Source organism: Psittacula echo (assembly GCF_963264785.1).
Source record: "Psittacula echo genome assembly, chromosome: 3".
NCBI classification, from domain to species: domain Eukaryota; kingdom Metazoa; phylum Chordata; class Aves; order Psittaciformes; family Psittacidae; genus Psittacula; species Psittacula echo.
Window position 1 is genome coordinate 9,321,544 of NC_137736.1, and position 19,170 is coordinate 9,340,713.

Below are 19,170 nucleotides of genomic sequence, written 5' to 3' on the forward strand. Positions count from 1 at the left end.
GAAGCTCCAATAGCCTATGAAATACTAACCAAGGCTGTTTCCACTACCTGAGCTACTATAGCTAAGACAGAGCACACCCATTTCAGTCTCTCTTTCCAAAGCACTGTCAGGCATCCTCTGAAGACAAAACTTGGGCCTCCCCAGTACAATTCAGGCAATAACAGCCTAAATATGTCAGCATGTGGTTTACTTTAAGCACATTAAATACAGATTATTTGCCATGCAGAAAGTGTGTGAGGTGGATCAGATGGATAGATTAGATAGATAATTTCTGGCCTGGGTGAACTGAGAAACCAAACTGTGTCCCCTTGTAAGTGCAGCATCACTGTACAGAAGCAGGGTGGAGGGAAGGAATCAGCTCCTTGAAGGAGCAGAAAGATGCCCTCTGCCACAGAGCAGCATTCAGCCCCTGGCGCAGGGAGTGATGTCCTGATTCAGAATGTGCTTTCCTGGAGACCTGGGGAGCTCATGCCCTTTTTTTACCTTTTGGGTAGCATCAGCCACCTGCAATGAGACCAGTTTTCAACTGAGCTCTGAAGCACCAAGAAAAGAGGGCAAACCCAATCCACAACAAAAATACTTCCCATTGCCAGTTAGCAGCTGCTGAGGTAGGGGCATGTACCTTACCTGCTAGGGAGCTGGGTTCAAAGTACAAGACATTAAACAGGTTTCAGGCCATGCCTTCCTTGTATTCATATTTTGGTGTTATAGTGAAGGATGGATGTGTAACTGGCACAGGTGTCTAGTGTGGAGGAAAATGTGGCAGCTGCCCCTTTCTCTTCATGCCAGTATCCTTGGTCAGATGCTTTAGTTCCTCAAAGTGTTCAGAGAACCTTTGGACTCCTGGGAGTAGTCCTTCCCTCATGCAGCTAATACAGTTTCCACAAGAGCTCAGAACTGCAGCCTAATGTTAGCAACTCTTTAAGATGCAGCAAGTCTCTCATTATCACCACTGACATCCTCTCACAGCATTTGGAGGTAGTGCTCAGCTTTTTGAACCATGGAAACTCTTTGGGGTGGGGAGTTACCAGCACCAAAAAAGACTGTCTCCAAACCCACTATTCTAGCAAAACAAGAAGTGCTATAATAAGTCAGAGTTAGTGCTCCCTTTATTCCATGTTGGGAGGGGGGTGGGGACTCCTTGGCCTGATATGAGCAAAAGCATGTTAGCCTCTCAATAACCAGGAGGCAGAACGTGCTGCTTCTAAGCAGTTCTGGTTATACAGGCACACAGAGCACATCTGCAACACAAAGCCCTGTAACGCGCATGTAAGCCCACTGTGCCCTCTCCTCGCAAAGCTGCTCATCATCCTGCGGCCAAGGACGTACAGCAGTGTCACCTCAAGGAGGGCTGTTGCCAGTTCAGAGGGCAGCAACCCCTGCCCAACCTCCAACCTACACAAGACAAACATCAAAACTTCCAAGTCTGGCTACGAGAGTTTCTGAGCAGGTGTAAATGAGTTGCATAAGCACAGAGATAAACCCAAACCCCATCACAGACTGGGTGTGGTTGGAAGGGTCTGCGGGAGCTCAGAGTCCCCAGCTCCTCTGCTCACAGCAAGATCAATGAAAACAGGTGGCTAAGGACTATGGGCAGCCAGAATTCCAGTGCTCTCCATCGATGGAGCTTCTCTGGGCAACCTGGTCCTGTCTGACTTCAACTCTGGCACTTGTTGAAGGGGAGAAAAGCACTGTGTGTGTGTGTGTGATGGCTTCCATGGGGTTCCGTGGCCTCGCCCACTTGAACACAGGGCGTTCCAGATTCAGCCACATCTGTGATCACCATGGTCACCATGTCCCCATATCCCCAGCACTCTCCCCGTGGCCACTGTATCCCCAGCACATTCCCTGTGGTCACCGTGTCCCCCCATGTGCGGGCAGGTGGCCCTGTACCACAAGATGGCCGAGAAGGCCGAGGACATCCGACAGCCTCGAGCACATCGTCTGTAGGAGGAGCCCCCAGAGCACCCTCCTGAGCCCCCAACAACTCCTGAGACCTGAACCGGCCTTGACTGAGCCCCGAGCCCCCGTGTGGCGGTCACCCTCACAGCAGCCAGCCCAGCCTTGGGTGAAGCAGGTAAACGTGGTCAAGGTTAGCCCCGAGACCACCCCTCAAAAGGAGATACCAAAGAGAACAGCGGGCTTTTGCAGACCATCGGTGTCAAACACCAGGCTGCAGGGAGTTCTAGCTTTGGGTGGCCATCGTTCTCTGAGGTGGTGAGCTGCTGACATTTGTTCTCTCCCTAACCTGTGGGGCTCCCAAACCCGCCCGGACGCGTTCCTCTGTAACGTGCACTCGGGGGCCCTGCCTGAGCAGGGGGTTGTAGGAGACGCTCTCCAGAGCTCCCTTCCAGCCCTGGCGCTTCTGTGTGATTTCACGTCAGCTTTCCAGCCAGCAGAGCTGAAGCTCCCCCTGCTGTACGAGCAACGCAACAACGTGTGCTGCCAGCGTTCGCTGGAGCTGCACCGCTCGAGCCAGAGCCCCCCTTCGCAGCATCACCTCTCTGCTCCTCTCTGCCAGCCGAAACCCAAGAAGACACCGGAACGGGCCGCAGCATGTATGAAATCCCCTCTGCTGACCTTGGCCCGTCTGGCTCCAGAGGCGGACCCAGCTCCAAGAGCGAGGGCGCTACCTCAGCATTTGCCTTTATTTGGGCAGCGCCTGAAAGGGCGGGCAGCGCTTGTGAGCGAGTGAGTGAGGCAGCGTTTGTGAGAGAAGCAGTGAAGAAGCGGAGGGCGAGTGGCAGGCTGCGCTTGTGACTGAGCCCGTGAGGGAGCAGGGAACGAGCGGGTGGGATATGCTTGAGAGTGAGGCAGCGCTTGTGAGTGGGTCAGGGTTTGTGAGGGCAGAGCACCTGTGAGCGGAGAGTGCTTGTGCAGGAAGAGCACTTATGAGTGGAGCAGTGCTTGTGAGTGCAGCAGTGCTTGTGAGAGTGCTTGTGAGTGGAGCAGTGCTTGTGAGAGTGCTTGTGAGTGGAGCAGTGCTTGTGAGAGTGCTTGTGAGTGGTGCAGTGCTTGTGAGAGTGCTTGTGAGTGGTGCAGTGCTCATGAGTGGTGCACTGCTCGTGAGAGCACTCGTGAGGGGAGAGCGCTCGTGATTGGAGAGCTCTCGTGAGAGGAGAGCGCTCGTGAGTGGTGCAGTGCTCGTGAGTGCAGAGGGCTACTGAACTGAGGAGCGCCATTGAGCGCTCATGAAAGAAGAGGGCTCGTAAGAGAAGAATGCTCGTGAGTGCAGAGCAGTGCTCGTGAGGGGAGAGCGCTCGTGAGGGGAGAGTGCTCGTGAGTGGATCAGCGATGGAGCCGAGGCTGAGTGAGCAGGCTGGAGGCATGGCCAGGCCGTGTGAGGACATGCGGCTTGGGACACTTGCTGCTGTGGTGGCTTCTGAACTTTCTGCGTAAGTCCTGAGGGTGGCCGCGTGGCACAGACCCTTGCTGAGCCCTCAGCTTTTTCTCCTCCCTATTTTTCTGCTGCCCAGGATGGGGAGGAGAGTCAAAAGAATGTAAACCCAATGGGTTGATTTAAGAACAATCCAGTAACTAAGGGACCTGCTGGGCATCCTGATAACCTTGCTCTGCTGCAGCTGAAACTGAGCAGCTCTGATATCTCCACTGCCATCTCCAGGGCTGCCTTCCCAGCCAGGCCCTAGGCACCCTTCACAGTGAAGGGGGAGCAGAAACAGTATCTCAAAGAGTCTTCTTGCCAGTGACATGCAGGGAAGGCAAGTGGTGAGAAACGTTTGTAGCTGTCAAGAGTCAGCCTACACACTATGGTCTTTGGTGTCTGTGACATCAAATCTGACTGTTTGTGTGAGGAGTTCACTCCTTTTTTTTTTTTTTTTCTTTAAAATAGGCAAATGATGGGCACAGACTATGAACTGAATTTTTACTACTTGATTTGCTACTGCCCTTCAAATCAGTCCACATCACCTGATATTCAGAAAGATGCCTTTCAAATAATACCTGTGGGAACAAGGGAGAAACGTCTCCAGCTTTCCCATATCTCAGTTCTATTCCAACCACATCCAGGGCAGCACCAGGCTCTCACCATTTGTGGCCAGCAGTATGGGTGGCTGTAAGAAGCCAGGAGGTCGCTGTGGATTCTGTACAGGGACAGAAGCATCAATCTCATGCTTGGATCAGGCATTTACATTTTGCTACGTGCCTCAGGAGCTTCTGATAGTCCTGTCTGGCCTGACAAAGAAAAAGAATCATATGGAAAGCAAAACACTTCCAAAGCTGCCTCTTCTGCTGGGAGAGAATGGAAATGTCCCTGTGGAGCTGGAAGTGCTATTTGTGTGTGATGTGCTGCTGCTGTGGGAACAGAATCTGCAACCAGCAGAGTAGGAGCAGATTTGCATCCCAGGTGAGTTGCTTGTGGATGTGATGGGGTGAATATTTGCTTTTTTCCCGTCAGAATGGCTTACAAAGTGTTCATGCATTGCAGGGCTCTCTTGAACTCTGATTTCTTCTCCTAATGTGAAAGTCTTTTAGTGGTTAGAGAGGAAGTTGCTGTGATGGAGGTGAATTGTTCTTGCAGTTACAGACTTGGTTTTGTTCTTGCAGGTCCTGTGACATCGCTGTCGCATGGGACGTTACTGTAGACGCTTGTGATCCCTCAGAGGACAACAATCCCTTCTGCTTTGTATCCTGGAGCAATCCTTCCCAACATATATCCATCTCAGGGTGAGTTCTTTTGGGGTTTCTCTTCAGTAATGTGTGTGTGTGTTGTGAGTTGCAGTTTGCCTGCTCTCTGCACTGCTCCAGCACAGTGTCACGGGCATGTGTGCCATCATGACACATGACAGAAAGACTGGCTGAGAAGGTAACAGCCTGGGCAGGCCAGAGAGTAAAACTGGTATCAAACTCCATCCTCAGCATGAGGCCAGGATTTATGTTGCAGCAGGGATTTCTGGCTCTAAATGCTGGGAACTCATCCAGTACAAATACCAGGTGGGAGCTGCAAGGGGATCCTGCCATGAGCGGGTCCTCGGGTGAGCTGTGGGTCCTGCCATGCCCCAGGCAAACCCCATGGCGTGTGGGAGGTGTCTGTGCCTGGCAGAGAGTAGCAGAGAGAGAGGTGGTGCAGCCCTGGTAGCGCTGGGGTAGGAGGTGGTGGGGCCTGGGCTGTGGTGTGGCAGCGGGAGCTGTGTCCAGGGTCCCCTGTTATGCAATTAATGCCTTTTTGGTGTGTTTTTGTGTTTTAATGTCCCCATGTGACGCGAGCGCTGCTGGATTTGCACATCCCGCAATGAGACACGTTCTTCAATGACTTGTCTGCGCCATACCCAGAATATTTCCAGCCCTGGACAAGCCAGGATGGTTTGGGCTGCACAGGCTGAACATTCCTGCACACCTGGGCATGAGCTTGGCATCGGAACCCCCAGCCTGAATGAGTCAGTGACTGAGATTCCTGGGGAGTCTCCATAGAGCAGGGGCAGAGACCAAAGGGAGTTGCAGCTCATTAATGCCTTAATGCCGGTGAGCAGCCAAAGGCACTCAACTGCTTCCACCTGCCTTCTGCTGCTGGCTTTGTCCATAGCTGCCTCTGCTTCCCCGCTCTGGCTGTGACTGCGGGCTCCCTCCTCCAGGTACAGACCCTGTCTGGTTTCTGCTCCCCAGCTCTTCCCTGTAGCAGCTACCAGGAGGACAGACCTCTGTAGCCTGGCGCTGGCTCTGCTGCAGCCAGGGATAGCTCGGACCGGTGAGTGTGGGAGAGGCTGCTGGAGGAAACTGGTTTCCACTGCAGCGAGGAGCACGGCCCCGAGGTGGAGAGGACACCCCGGTGAGGGCGCACAGGGGCGTCTGGGAGGTGGGAGTGGGCGCTGTCGGGGTCCGACCCCGACCCCAGGTGCTGGTGGCTGCTGGCCGCAGTCTGGGGCTACCGGGGTCGGTCTGTGCCGCTGCTGCCGCAGGGGGCAGGAGGGTTTTCAGCCAGCTCCTGGCTCTTGCCCTCCGTTCCGGGGAGAACTGGGACATTCTTGGGTCCTGGCCCCGCTTCTCCCTCCCCGGCTGCCCCGGGCTGCGGGACCAGGTTGTGGGGCCGGGCAGAGCTGCCAGGGTTGGCCTGGGAGCAGCTCCAGGGCTCTTTGTGCCGGGCTGTGCTGCCAGGAGCTGACTGTGCTATGTCTGTCCTTGCACAGGGATGGGCAAATGGATGAGCAGAGGAGCCCCAGCAGCAGCCGGGCTGCCTGTGCCGAGGCCGATGCTGCTGCCTGGCCGGTGATAGTGCGAGGAGTGTGCAGCTCCAGTGCAGACATGGCCACAGGTTGGGGGGTTGGGCCCTGTTTTGATTTTGGGTTTGTTTTGGGGTTGGGTTTGGTTGGTTTGGGTTTTGTTTTGCTTGTTTGGATGTTGCTTGTTTGACTTGAGTTTGGGTTTTGATTTGGGTTTGGGTTGGTTTGTGTGTTGGTTCAGCAGGTCCCCTTTTCTTGCAGCCGCAGCTCCTGGACATCTCCAGTTCAGTTTTGGATCCACCTCATTTACAGCTCCTGTTGGTTCCTGCTCTGGGTTCAGATCCAGCTTATGAATGGCTTCAGCTCCTGGTTGTCATGGCTGCAGCTCATTTGCAGCTTCAGGTCAGTGGTTTCTGCCCCCACAACAGCTCAATTTTTTAGTTTTTTCTTCCAGCTCCAGCTCATTTATGGCTTGGGCTCAACTGCAGCTTCACTTCTCTGTTTCTGCCCTTCTTTTTTTTTCAGGCCCAGCTCCTGGGTGGCCCCAGTTGCATTGTGGCTGCAGCTTGTGTCCATCTCCAGCCCCTTTTGCTGCCTCAGCCTCTCCTCAGCTGCAGCTGATCTTCACACCCCAGTGTGAGCAGCCCCAGCCCATTACAGCTTGTGCTTCTTGAAATGAGCCTGGCTTGTGGTGAACACTGCTGCCCCTCTGGATGCCAGAGAGAGACTCTTCATTAGGGACTGTAGCAATAGCACAAGGGGTGATGGGTTCAAACTTGAACAGGGGAAGTTCAGATTAGATATAAGGAAAAAGTTCTTTACTGTGAGGGTGGTGAGGCACTGGAACAGGCTGCCCAAAGAAGTGGTAAACGCCAACAGGAATTTTCAATGAAAAGCACTTAGAATGAAGCAATGTATTCCTGTTTGGTGGACTCTCAAACACAAAGAGAAGAGATGATGTTCACCTCTTTTTTGAACTAGCATACAATCTGATATGTTTACCTAAAAAGGTGACAGCAAGAGATGCACAGTGATAGCCTACAATTGCCATTTCCAAATAAGCTGTCAGAGTTTTACTAGAAAAAAGATACTCGAAGTCAGTGTAGGAATGGACTAAAACAAATCTGGAACTCCAAGATGATGGCAATAAAGGCTGAAAGGAGGCATAGAAGTTCCTACATAAGAGTTGAGCACCCCCAGTTGTCAGATTAGACTAAGCATAGGATATTCAAAAGGCCTTGGTATAAGCTGGTGCCAACAATAAATAGATTTTGAAGGCATCTTTATGATGCTGTCAAAAAAAGGCAGTGACAGCACACTCGGGTGGGAATGGGAGAGGCCATAAATACTTGGTAAACAGAAACACATAGTAAGTGAAACACCTTGTCTGAAGAAGGAACATGCAAATACAAACTACATTTTCCAGTACACAGAGCCCAGTGTCTAAATGCAAAAAAGTCCACTGTATTACTCCTTTAGGATCTATTGCCCTTGACTAGGTTGCACTGTTTATTCCTGCTGCGTTTACAATACATCCCAGAGTCAGAAACTTCCTTACATTCTACAAAATGTTACATCAGCAACCTTGAAGCATGTTGAGCTCCATTAGGAAGTACTATGCATACCTTTCATGTATAGGAATCCTGCTATTCCTGCAACTGCCCCAAACAGCAACAGCCAAAATAAGACCGTCTCTGCTGCTGATGCCTGTCTCCATTAAAAAAAGGATTGATTAGTAAGAATGCAACTGTGTGCTACACTACTTCAGAAGACAACCCTGAGTATGTTTTATAGGTATTTGGTTTTTAAAATGTAACCTCAAGAAAGTACCAGAGTCCGTTATTAGCAAAACCCTACACCAGCTCTAGGAAAGTTAGAAGGCAAGTTCCTTACTACAGTGAAAACCCATCGTGGCTTGAAAGGCGATGGCCATTCCATTCTTTGGCCTATGAAAGGCTGAGCCAGACCTCAGCCAAATGAAATTTCAGCAAATACCTTGTATTGGGTTTGCATGGCAAGATTTGGGTAGAAGAGAGGCTTCAGAGGTGGCTTCTGTGAGAAGATGCCAGAATCTGCCCCGATGTCAGAGAGAGCCAATGCCAGCCAGCTAGAAGATGGACCCACCACTGGCCAAGGCCGAGCCCACCAGTGACAGTGGTAGCACTTCTGCAATAACCTATTTAAGAAAGGGTAAAACCTGATATGCAACAGTAGACAGAGAGAGGAGTGAGAATGTGTGAGAGAAACAGCTCAGCAAACACCAAGATCAGTGAAGATGGAGGAAGGTGAGGTGCCCCGGGCACCAGAACGAAGATTCCCCTGCAGCCCATGGAGGTCTAGGGGTTAGTTAACCACCATTGCTGGAAGTCTTCAGTGTAATTCGTGGAATTTTGGAGCTTTATCCAAAGTAGAAAAACCCAGGCTGACACCTGTACAAAACCTACAGGCTCTACAGTGTCTCACTGTATGCTTTTACCCATTCACTTTGCACAGTGTCCTGGGTTCAGCTGTACCAGAAATGTTTCGATGGACTCAATTCTGTGGAGCTTTGCCTTAGGGTTGACCTCAAAGGGACTTTCCTCCTTGAATGGTGGTGAGTAGAGTTGAACGTGGGACACCATGTGGGCCACTGTGGCTTATCTAGTGCAGTCACAGGAGAAATCAGTGTATCCTATGCTCAAAGATTCTACTTTGTCAACTTTTTTCTGGCCCAAATATAGAACTTGGGTCAAAACTTGGGTATAATGCACCTTCTGCTTTATCCCTGTTGGATATCTGAGGATGGGCCTGTGAGTCCCAAAACTTGCCATTTTTTTTCCTAGCAGTTAGAGAGACAAACTAGGCCTCTCTACTTACAAAAACTTATTGCTAGCCTTATAAATCTCGAGTTTATTTCCCATGTAGACTGTGTTTTCTTCTTCTGTCATATCTGCTTTTGCTTGTTTCCCATTTCTTTTCATTGGGGGATTCAGTGCTCTTCAAGTATACATTTTTGATCCTGTTTGGTTCCTAGGGAAGAGAAGGGAGAAGAGAGTGTAGAGCTGGACCAGGAAGATGGAACTGAGGGCAACTGAGCAATGAATGGTAGCTGGAGGTAAGTGCAAATAAGGTCCAGAAATTCTGTGTACAGTACTGCAAAAGAGACTGGGTTTTAGGGCTCAAAGGGTAAATTTGTGCCTGAATCATTTCTTAAAATGCTTGCCTTTTGCTGCAATAGGCTGTATGTTGCAGTCCTGGCAAAAAAGGAGCCATGCCTTTCCATTGACACTAGCATTTTCCTGCCAGTTCTGGTTGAGAAATCATAGAATCATAGAATAGTTAGGGTTGGAAAGGACCTTGAGATCATCTAGTTCCAACCCCTCTGCCATGGGCAGGGACACCCCACACTAAACCATATCACCCAAGGCCTCATCCAACCTGGCCTTGAACACCGCCAAGGATGGAGCATTCACAACCTCCCTGGGCAACCCATTCCAGTGCCTCACCACCCTCTCAGTAAAGAATTTCTTCCTTATATCCAATCTAAACTTCTCCTGTTTAAGTTTGAACCCATTACCCCTTGTCCTGTCACTACAGTCCCTGATGGATAGTCCCTCCCCAGCATCCTTGTAGGCCCCCTTCAGATACTGGAAGGCTGCTATGAGGTCTCCACGCAGCCTTCTCTTCTCCAGGCTGAACAGCCCCAACTTTCTCAGCCTGTCTCCATACAGGAGGTGCTCCAGCCCCCTGATCATCCTCGTGGCCCTCCTCTGGACTTGTTCCAACAGTTCCATGTCCTTTTTATGTTGAGGACACCAGAACTGCACACAATACTCCAAGTGAGGTCTCACGAGAGCAGAGTAGAGGGGCAGGATCACCTCCTTCGACCTGCTGGTCACACTCCTTTTGATGCAGCCCAGGATACGGTTGGCTTTCTGGGCTGCGAGCGCACACTGCCGGCTCATGTTCGTTTTCTCATCGACCAACAGCCCCAAGTCCTTCTCTGCAGGGCTGCTCTGAATCTCTTTTCTGCCCAACCTGTAGCTGTGCCTGGGATTGCTCCGACCCAGGTGTAGGACCTTGCATTTGGCATGGTTAAACTTCATAAAGTTGGCATCAGCCCACCTCACAAGCGTGTCGAGGTCCCTCTGGATGGCATCCCTTCCCTCCGGCGTACCAACCGAACCACACAGCTTGGTGTCATTGGCAAACTTGCTGAGGGCACACTCAATCCCACTGTCCATGTCACCGAAAAAGATGTTGAACAAGACTGGTCCCAACACCGATCCCTGAGGGCCACCACTCATTACCGGTCTCCAGCCGGACATTGAGCCATTGACCACAACTCTGCGTGCGGCCATCCAGCCAGTTCTTTACCCACCGAGTAGTCCCCCCATCAAATTGATGTCTCTTCAATTTAGAGACAAGGATGTCATGCGGGACAGTGTCAAAGGCTTTGCACAAATCCACGTAGATGACGTCAACTGCTCTGCCCCTGTCCATCAGTTTCGTAGCCCCATCATAGAAGGCCACTACATTGGTCAGGCAGGATTTCCCCTTAGTGAAGCCATGCTGGCTGTCACCAAGCACCAAGCACCTTGTCTTCCAGGAGAATCTGCTCCAAGATTTTGCCAGGCACAGAGGTGAGACTGACTGGTCTGTAATTCCCCGGCTCATCCATTTTCCCCTTCTTGAAAATGGGGGTTATATTTCCCTTTTTCCAGTCGTCGGGAACTTCACCTGACTGCCATGATTTTTCAAATATGATGGCCAGTGGCTTAGCAACTTCATTCGCCAGCTCCTTCAGGACCTGCGGATGGATTTCGTCAGGTCCCATGGACTTGTGTACGTTTAGGTTTCTAAGATGGTCTCTAACCAGATCCTCTCCTACAGTGGGCCTAGGGTCCTCATTCTCACAGTTCCTGCGTTCGCCTTCCAAGACTTGGGTGGTGCGGTCAGAGATTTTGCCAGTGAAGACTGAGGCAAAGAAGTCATTAAGAACCTCAGCCTTCTCCAAATCCTGGGTAGCCAGTTCTCCAGATATCTTCTGAAGGAGGCCTACGTTGTCTCTAGTCTGTCTTTTACTCGCTACGTACCTATAGAATCCCTTCCTATTATCCTTAACATCCCTAGCCAAGTTCAATTCTAACTGGGCCTTAGCCTTCCTCACCTGGTCCCTAGCTTTCCGGACAGCATCCCTGTATTCTTCCCAGGCCACCTGTCCCCGCTTCCACCTTCTATAAGCCTCTTTTTTCCTTTGAATTTTCCTGAGCAGCTCCTTATCCATCCAAGGAGGTCTCCTGGCCCTCCTGCTGCACTTCCTTCTAGTTGGGATGCAACACTCCTGAGCTTGGAGCAGGTGATCCTTGAATAACAACCAGCAGTCTTGGGCCCCCCTGCCCTCTAGGGCTGTGTCCCACGGAACCTTACTAAGCAGGCTCCTGAAGAGGCCAAAGTCTGCTCTCTTGAAGTCCAAGGCAGTGAGCTTGCTGCGTATTCAGAGGTTTCACTTGCAGTTGCAAATTCTTACTTTTAGGTGACTGTTAAGCTAACCTGAATAACTAACTCAACCAAACTAGTCAAGGAAAGTCCCTGGTGGTGGTGGTGATGTCTGTCACTCAAGCCAGAGTGATACAGGAAGACCACGCTTGAAAAGGAGGTGAGAAGGTTTTGGTGGCAGAGTGGCAGCCTGAAGCTTTGTATGTCCGGGTGGTGTTGCTATTTCCTTTGGCTCTGTCATGGCTCTGAAGGATAGGTTTTACTCAACAGCGCTGATTAAGTATGAGAGCCCTCTGTTTCAACTCTGAAGCATATCGACAACTCATTTAAGATGCTTTTTCTAATCACTGTGGTATCACACAAGTATAAGGTGAATTGAAACACTGTAATCATTAGTAATAGGCTCCCGCTTTATAATTATTTATCATCTGGTTGTTTTTCAGTTCTTTATTTCTGGAGCCAAATGAATTATGGCAGAAGTTCATTATAGTGACAAAACCAAAAGCGGAAAGATTAGAGAATGCTGAATTCAAGATTTTCTGCACAATCTTCTGTCATTCCCCCTGTACTTAATGCGTTCTGAAAATAGACAGAACTTTCACCAGATTCCTGTCACTGGCAGTAAATGGACGTTTGATTTGATTTTGTTGCATTAACTTTGCATAGCTCCCTGGTGTTTTCTTTTAGGTATAATCCGAGATGTACTTTAAAATAATTCTCTTTCTTTCAGATTTCTTTTTTTAGTTACAATATAACACCACAGCACTTGACCATCTTGCAGACACACTTTCTATGCTCTCAGACAAGTGGTGGCACAGTTGCCTTTTTGCAGATGGGCAAACTGATACTCAGTGAGATCTGCTGAAACAGTACGATGGTTAAAATCTGTGCAGCTGCTGGTCCAATGCAGACATTTGGCCAGTGTCTACCTAAAATATGTATTCAACTGAATGTTTTGGTTTATGTACTGCATGAGCAAGCTCAAACAGCAGTGCAGAGAACAACCAGTTCTTCAGAAAGGCATTTAACAGCCTTACCGCTGTTTTTGTCTGCCTGCCCACCTCCCAACTACATCCGCCTTGTTTATGCTGAGGATGTAAAATGTCAGCCTGACAGTTCAAGTGTGGCAGAATAGCAAGCAAATGTGATGAATGGGAAGTCTTTAGCTGAGGTTGCTTAACATAAAATCATAGAATAGTTAGGGTTGGAAAGGACCTGAAGATCGTCTAGTTCCAACCCCATGGCCACCACCTGCCATCAGTGAGAAAACAGGATCCAAGAGAGAGTTTGCTGTACTGTTTCCACCCCTGGAAGACCCATGAAGATGGATGCATCCCTTTGCCATTACCAGTCTTACCCATTTTAAACTGCTGTCCTAGGAGCAGGGCTCTGTGTGTGTGTTTGGGTGTGGATAGGTGTGTGTTGTTAACTGGAAGAGCTTCAGGCTCAGGGGAGACATAATCCCAGTCTTCTGATAGAACTCTATTTTCTTTCATACTGTAAATTCAGGAGCAACATAGTGCATTACCTATTTTCTTTTGTTCATATTTAAATTGTCTCCAGATCATTGGGCTGAGGACAAAGTCCAGTATAACACATTGTAATACATCTCTGAATGTGGCATAAAAGCATTCTGTTATATCTCTGAAGATTTTTTCTTTCAGATTTCATCGTTTTAGTATTCATCATTTTGTGAGCATCCAAGAGACTGCCTCTGTGATGAGAGCTCTTTTACCCATAGCTTCATTTGTCCCTCCCAACACATCATAAGGACAGTGGTTTTGGCACCCATTCCACCCAGTTTGCATAACAGTGGCATTATTGGCATTTTGAGCATGTTTCTGTATGTAAAAGGTATATGAAATGCCAGACTTTTCAGATGCTATCAGTGATTTAAGGTGCCTTATGATCTTAGCATCCATCATTAGACAGGTAAAAGAGATTGCTGGGATGACACTGCCTAGAATCTCAACTTTCCCAGGGAGCTGCATTAGCAAAACTGCATCAGTTGTACCAAAGTATCTTATATTGGGATTGGCTTAAAAATCATAAAGCCTTAAAGAGAAAGATGAGAAACGGCGTGGGGCTGGGTAGAAAGTGGTTCCTGTTAGCGGCCAGCAGGCACCGCTCTAGCATCAGCAATTGCTTGGCTGCTGTGGCATCTCTTTGCCAAAGAGCTCCTCGCAGTCCCTTCTGGCTCCCTTTTACAAGGGAACGGTGCGGTTGTGACTCAAAGCACCGGGTTGGCCTGGAAAGCTCAGGAATGACGCGAGGGGGCTGTGAGCTGGGCAGTGAGTGTGTTTACATGCTTCCTGCCACAGGGAACGGGTGGCCACAAGGTTTGCCCTTGGTTACACTTCCTGGACATCTCCCGGGTTTCAGTACACCCAGCTAGAGCAATGAAGTGTTACTGGCAGGTAGTCGATCAGGAGGGAGGTGATTTTAACAAATTATTCTTTAATGCTCTGTGCCTGGAGGTTTCTGGAGGAGCTACCTGAGTGGATTTTCAAAGAACTGGGAAAACAGATTTCCTAAGGAAAAGCTTTTACTTACTTGGGTTTCAGCCCTTGGAGTGCTCAGTGACTTGCAACCAAGTGCAAACGCAGTCTGTGTACCCCTCAGCCACATCCAGGCAGAACCTGCCCTAATGTGCTTCTTTCAATACAGTAACACCACCGTGAAGCCATCACCCTCCTCTCCACCCTCTGGTGACACAGGTTTTGATCCCAGGCTGTTAAAGCAGAGCAAAGCCTGCATATTGCAGACTAGCTGTAATTAAATGTCCCAGCCACAGGAGTAGTTTAAGCAGGTACAGCTAGAACTGTGCCTTCTGGGCTTAGACCAGAGGGGTGGTCCTGCTGCCTCCCTGGAACAGGTAGGGGAGGGAGCTGCGGGAAAAGAGGAGAGAGGGGACAGCTTTGTCAGCTAGAAACTGACTGAGTGACCTTTCTTGCTCTCTGGACTGAAGTGGGACCGTTTCCTCTATGTGCTGACATTTGCTCCAGCCCTGTCCTTCTGCCGCTTTCCTCACCTCTGCTTAACTTCATAATTGCCTTTTGTATTGTTGGCTTACCCCACCCATCCCCATGCTTCTTCCCTTCAGCATCTCCTCTCCAGGGGTTCCTCTGCAAGAACCTGGCAGAGATGTGTCTTTCAGATTTGGCTGTGTGGTATTGATGGTGCTTCTGAGCACAGGACAGAGGAAGAGGGGGCTGTGGAAGTTGAACTTTTTCCTGATGGAGCTCCCTGGTGCAAAGGGCAGGTTTGCTGTTGCTCTCATCTGTCAACAGAGGGGGCACATCACCCTCTGGATTGATAATCCCCAAATGCTGTCTTATTATAAAGTGATCTTGACACTGAGCTTAAATTCTGAGGTGCTCCATTCTGTCGCTGCAGGTTTTGACATCTAGCATCCTCTTCTGGTTTGTTGTAGTTTTCAGAGCTTGCAGTACTGTATAGAGAACCTCTTTCCCTCTCCAAATGCAAAAAGGATTTTTGTCTCCCTCTGAACACAGGCAGAAATGTCTCATTTAGCTGCCTGTAAAAACATGTCACCGAAGGAATTAGAATCAGTCATAGTTGGGAGCCGAATGCAATTTGTAACATGGAAGTGCTTATTGGTTTGCAGCTGAGGACCTCCACTCTTTTTTACTGTTGCAGACTTCTAGTTGGAAAGTACACTTACGTATTTACATTAACCCTAACCAACTGAGAAGTGACTGGAAAAATCTGACTAGGAAAGAGGTATTTGAGAACGTTGCTCTGGGTAGCTGTAGCGAAAGTGGCATACAGAAAGATGCTGCTGGATAGAAACGCATGCAATAGAATTTTGTTTGGCTAATACCAAACAAGGAATTGGCTTCCAAACCAAGATACTTCCATCAGCCTCTGGGAGGTATAACCTCCCCATTGGAGTTCATCCTTGACGTGTATTATATTATTATGTAAGAGACATCAAAATCAAGTTTCTGTGTAGTAACATGAATGCTAAGGTTTCTCAGGCACTGTCTTTCCTGTCTGAAAAATGAGAATAGCTCTTCACAGGTAGGCCAATGGAGTTAAGTGGCCTGAGTAACACACTGAGATCTGTGGGTCAATGATCCTAACAGTAGGAGGCAGTGTTAGTAGGATTGTAGCATCGCTCTTCCTTCCATAAGCTGCGGAGTTACTGTTACAAAAGCTTTCAAAGGTTGCATGATAGCAAGCAAGCTGGTGTGCCGTTTGATGCAAGAGACCCTTACAGTCTTTTAGAGTGTATTTCCAGTGACCCTTAAAATGCCTTTTGACAGGCAATGGACAAAAATGGTGCAATTTGCTTATTTTAGTAAGAATTTGAATGCTTCTGAATAAGAACCTTTATGGCTCTTGATTTCTACAGTTGCCTTCTGTTGCTTAACTGATCTCAGACCACTACATATTCTTCACTGTTCCAGAGGTGTCCACTACACGTGGTAACATGATGTGACATGCTGTCTGTGCATGTGAAAGAAACTGTATCACAGCTTTTGTTTTTCTGCAGTATGAAGCCGTTTGTAAGACGTGTCTGTTTCTTAACGTAAATTACATTTGAAAATAAGTTGAAAATGACTCAGAAGTTGTTAAGAATCAATTCTAAAGCTGATGCATGCTCCAGACTTCACTTCTGCTGAAGTTGCCAGAGGTTCTGAACTCTGCAGAGGGACATCAGCTGTAGAAGATGCTAGGTAGATACAGATTAAAAGAATGTATTTATATGAAGTGATACATAGCTTCCCCAAAATCACTGTCTCACTCACTTTGCATGTGAAGCCAGTTCATGAAACTTGATCTCCTGACAATCATAGGCATTTGGATCTGAAAAGGCCTGGACACCTTGGAAAGCAGGAGTGCTGGTGGGGAGCTGGTAACTGCCTCGGCTTGGTGGTAGGTGGTGCTCGTGTCGCTTTTCAGGACATGTGCCGGACAAAGTTCAGAGCCAAACAATAACTAAATTGCTTGTACAGAGCACCTGTAACTTTGGTGTGAGCCTGTGTGTTATACTTTAGATTCAGACTGCCTGACTTTAAATAGTCACGTTTGTTGGCCCTCCTTAGGGTAAGCAGTCTGCTTGACAAGGCCCAGAGTTCAAGCTAAATAAATGTGATCTTCAGTCTCTAGTTCTGTGTGCTAAATTTTACTCAGAGAAGGTGCCAGAGGTGAGTGAGGCAAGAGCAGTGTGCCCTTTGCATACGCAGCATCAGGACCTGCGCTCAGATAACTAACAGTGTGAACGTGGCTTCCAAGAGCCATTGCACCTCTTCGTAGCTGTCGTGGCAATGTAAAATGCATTTGCTCAGGAAAGAGAGGAGTACAGTATCCAGATTTGAATGCCGGAGTGAACTTAACAGAACACAGCTAGTCAGTAGCCTTCCACTGGTGATTTCCCCTCCCTCTTTTAAAATAAAAGAAAAAAGGCATCAGCATCTTTGATGATAACAGACTACCAGGATTATGAGCCTGCCTTACCTGGGGGAGAACACCTTTAGTGCTGTGCAGTCCCCCAGCATCAGGCTGCAAACTTTGGATTCACCAAAGCCGGGAGAGAAGGTGAATGGAGACAGATGCTTTGGTAAGTACCATTTATTGGTACAGCAGGGCTGGGTAGCTTGAGATGGGTGCTAAGTGACGAGGGAGTTGCCTGAAGTTTTTCTCATCTCCTGGAGGAGGGCTGATTTGCTTTTGCTCTTCTGTTTTGGTGTCTCAGGTATTTAATGAGCGTTGCCGAATTCACTACAAGCCTCCGAAGAGTCAATGATGTGGAGTATTTTCCATCAAGATGGTCCATAACTGTCAGAGCCAAACTGGAGAGAGACCTTGGGTGAGCTGTATTGCGACCCTCCGGAACCAGTAGAACCCAGTCTTGTTTTGTTTTGGACCTACTTAGCTGAAATTTCAAGATTGAAATGATTCTCCTGTAATTAAGAGAAAACAACTCATCTTTTGTACAAAATATGTGAACAAATGAATTTTATAGTATTAAAGTAATTTTCAAAAGGAATGCGAAACTGGCATCTTTCTTGGACTTCTACAGCTTCAACAGTCCTAGAGGGAAAAAACCAGTAAAAACCAGCTCTGAGCAGGGAGGACAGGGCTCTGCCTGAACTGGTGCCTGTTAAACTATCAGCAAACATGGTGTCTTTGTGCAAATAATACACTAAAATCTGAAAGGAAATGACACATTGCAGAATGATCAGCAAGCGTAGGCTCAGGAGCCCTGAAAGGAAGAAGCTGTCACCATTGTTCTGAACTGCTCGGCATTGGCAGCATTGGTTCAGAGCCGCATGTGGATGCAAGTTTGCCAGCGCTCCCACAATGCTGACAGGCAGCATGCGTCACATACTGGCCTTTGGTCTGCATTCCCAAGTTTTGCAATTTTTCTTTAAAGAGGGAACATGGTGTCAATTAAAACCACTTTGGAGTGGAGATGAGGATAAGTCTCATTCAGGAATGAGGCAGCTCACTATCCCTCCTTCTGAAACTTGAAAGTAATCCCATAGGTGAATTGCATTTGAACTGGGAAAATAGCTGCGCATACCTGGTCCTGTTGCTTCTGGCCATAGCTGTATATTTAGAAAGCTTTAGTGCAACACCTCTGCAGTTAAAAGCAGATAAATATGAGGAAAGCAGAATTGCTGTAATTATACCTTTATGTTTTGCTAACTAACTGGCTGACAGTCAAATAACAAGGTCTGCTTGGTTGCCAGCTGGTTTTATTACTTAGCACTAAGTCTTTAAGAACCCTTTAACTTGAAGAGAGTCTTAAAAATACAGTCCCCATCTTGCAAATGCTTTGGAATTCAGTAACAGTACCAAAATTCCTGTATACTCCCACTTCCCTAAAAGCCGTGCATATGTGGGGTGGTGGGAAGTAAATGTAGGAATGTACCTGCGTTACTGGAAAGCTGGCAAAAATCTGCGCAGCATCATCTGGTTTATATTTGTTTGTCCAGAAGAGACTCAACCTGCTTGGTGGCATTTATTATTTTTAGGCAGCAGTGACATTAAGTCTCACTTTTCTTTGAGAATGGGTCAGAAATGCAATTTAAGTCTCTGAGGCTATAAAAACTAATTCTCAAACTTCATCATTTTTCCCTTTTTTCCCCAAGGTACCGCAACTGCTCTAAGCAGAACTTTACTCCATTCGAAGTGCTAATCTCGCTCTCAAAGTATCCTCATTGTTTTTCTGCAGCTCTGAAAGCAGAAAACATGTTTGTTCTTCAACTCATAACTTCTTACAATTGTTTATCCTCAAAGTGGAAATCAAATACTGCTCAGAACTGTGGGCTGAATTGCTACCAACCTAATTTGCACAGGAGATGGTCCAGTAATGAGATGTTGAGAACAGTTAGTTTTGATTGCAAAGTGGGTACTCCTAATAGTGACCTCTAACATAGGTGTCTAAAATATTTGTTCTATCCAGGGCTTGGATCTACAACTGCAGGATAAATCTTCCTTTTAAGTCAGCCGTATGATAGAAACTTCTGCCAGTGTGTATTGAGAG